Here is a 2,500-nt window from a genome sequence, read left to right on the forward strand (position 1 = left end):
CCCAAAGCAGTAGCGTCGCTGACCGGTATTCAAAGCTTGGCCAGTCCGAGGACACCGCCTGCTAACAGCTGGTTAGGCCCGGAGCCGGCGCTAGGTCCGTACCATCCGGGTGACAAACTAACCGAGCTTGCGGCGGGCCTGACGCACACACATTCGAAAATGGATTGGTTGCGGCCCGATACCGTCAGAGTACCGTCACGCAGCCGGCCAGGCGATCGAGCGTCTGCCGTGTGCGCACGAAGGCGACACGACAGGCAACAACTCGAGCCGTAGACCGACACGCAACGGGTCGCGACGTTCTACTAAGGGAGAAGTGCACGACTACGCGACCGGAACATTTGCCGAAGATGGTGTACCCTCGCACTGAACCACCGAAGTGGCCCATTACGGGCTATCTGCGCACCAACGGAAGCCAGCCTCGTCGACGATGAATCTCCCCATTCGATCTTTTGGGTTTCTCAGGTTTACCCCTGAACGGTTTCACGTACTCTTGAACTCTCTCTTCAAGTTCTTTTCAACATTCCCTCACGGTACTTGTTCGCTATCGGTCTCGTGGTCATATTTAGCCTTAGATGGAGTTTACCACCCACTTAGGGCTGCACTCTCAAGCAACCCGACTCTAAGGAGAGGTCCTCCCGAAACGCGTACCAGTCGCTACGGGCCTGGCACCCTCTACGGGTAAATGGCCCCATTCAAGATGGACTTGGACGCGGTTCGACGTCTCGGGATAAATTGACCCTCCTGAACACTACATTTCCCAACGGCAGAACCGCGGGATTCAGTGCTGGGCTAATTCCTGTTCGCTCGCCGCTACTAAGGAAATCCTTGTTAGTTTCTTTTCCTCCGGCTTAGTAATATGCTTAAATTCAGCGGGTAATCTCGCCTACTCTGAGGTCGTCGTACGTGATACAAAATTTTGTGTGTTTCGGCCGAAAGAGCGTAAAAGTAGTACTCGCGAAAACGTACAAAGCACAAAAAAAAAAGAAAAAAAAAGAAAACGAAACAACACTACACGACAGAAGAGAGAAAAAGGTAAACAAAAAACCGATATATGCCTTATGCGCCACACCAAAGTGTCAATATAATTCTTTCTTCATCTCTCGTCGATCGGAAACTCTCGCTAGACGATCTGGCCGGTTAACTTTAACGTCCGTCGAAAAGAACTTTCGGGGACTGGACGACCGACAGATCGCGCGGTTCCGCACGAATCGACAATGAAGAAAAGAAAAGACATGGGGCGACCGACATAAAGGTTTTCATCATTGGATATACCTTTTCTCTCTCCGCGGTGCTGTTCCGTGCGTGAACACACAAGTGTGTCTTTTGCGTCGTGTGACAATCAAGTTCGAAATAAGCCTCGCCAATAGAGGAGTATACATATTATTAAAAAAAAAAAATAATAATACATATAACCCGGTGGGATTTCTTTTTCTCTCTACTTCTATATAATTGAACCAAAAACCACGGGGGTACAGAAACGTTGCGCACGAAACGATTTATCATCGATCAAACGCAAAACCAAATTAGAGACACGAGAGAAAGAGAGTAAGATCTCAAGACGCTCATAGGCCGTCATCAATACGATTCAACGCGAACGTGGCGATGGAATGGCAATCGCACAGATTAGCGAGGACACGTCGACGACGGGGAATAATTCCGACCCGATCAAGTACGACGTGCTCATCCCGCACATTGCTGCGCTTTGCTCCGCTGTCCATCGATCATCAAAGCGTTCGCGATAGAACGAGAGATCTCTTTCGTCTCTTCCCTCGAAGACTCGAAAAGGAATGTGTGTTTGTCGAAATCGCCGGCAACGACGACCCTCCGCCGTATGGCAATTATAACGTAGAGTTAAGAAACTCATCCACGCACAGGCATATTCTCTCCCTGGGGCTTAACATTGCCACACCACACACACTCTGTGTGCCACACAGTATTCTTTCTTTCTTTTATAATTTGTGTGTCCATCTCTGTAGTCTCGCGAGACTCTTGTAAATATACCTCTTTCGTATATACGCATCATTTCAGGCGACGTCGGGAGCGCGTTAAATGTTCATGAGTGGAAACGCTTCTTTCCGCAAGGCGAATCGTTTCGCAGAGAAGGTGAGAGATTTGGAGATCCTCGTCGAAGCGGTGCCTTACGGGCGGTCGTATTTTCAATACGACTCACGACACCGTAAAAACACTCACGCAAGTCCGAACGTAAGAAATACCAATCCCTACTTCGCCTCTCGTGGAAACTAGATATATATATATTTGTATGTGTTTATAAGACGCAATGCAAAAATTGGCAATTTTCACAGAACCGCGACAAACGCCGACGAAACGCCCATCATTCGCTCGTACGTAGCATCTTTGCAACCCGACTCCGAAACGCTCTTTGGCGCCCTCCAAAAATATATTTGGAGAGGTAAGCGACGGCGGGGACTTACAAGAGCAACGCAAGCAGTTTATGGTTACGTAAACGACCCTCAGCCAGGCGTGGTCCAGGAATTGTATC

The 2,500-nt window shown here is 49.0% G+C and overlaps 2 non-coding genes across 2 annotated transcripts in view; both read right to left on the reverse strand.

Moving 5' to 3' along the window:
• The window catches only part of LOC143219976 (large subunit ribosomal RNA), a 4,002-nt gene extending 3,105 nt beyond the window's left edge, over positions 1-897 (reverse strand). Inside the window, exon 1 of the ribosomal RNA XR_013011525.1 lies at positions 1-897. This exon is cut by the window's left edge and continues 3,105 nt beyond it. This is a non-coding gene — a ribosomal RNA (large subunit ribosomal RNA).
• A 1,568-nt stretch (positions 898-2,465) lies between these two features.
• Positions 2,466-2,500, reverse strand: part of LOC143219973 (5.8S ribosomal RNA) — a 155-nt gene continuing 120 nt past the window's right edge. The window contains exon 1 of the ribosomal RNA XR_013011524.1: positions 2,466-2,500. This exon is cut by the window's right edge and continues 120 nt beyond it. This is a non-coding gene — a ribosomal RNA (5.8S ribosomal RNA).

This window comes from Lasioglossum baleicum, unplaced genomic scaffold, assembly GCF_051020765.1.
Source record: "Lasioglossum baleicum unplaced genomic scaffold, iyLasBale1 scaffold0112, whole genome shotgun sequence".
Taxonomy (NCBI): domain Eukaryota; kingdom Metazoa; phylum Arthropoda; class Insecta; order Hymenoptera; family Halictidae; genus Lasioglossum; species Lasioglossum baleicum.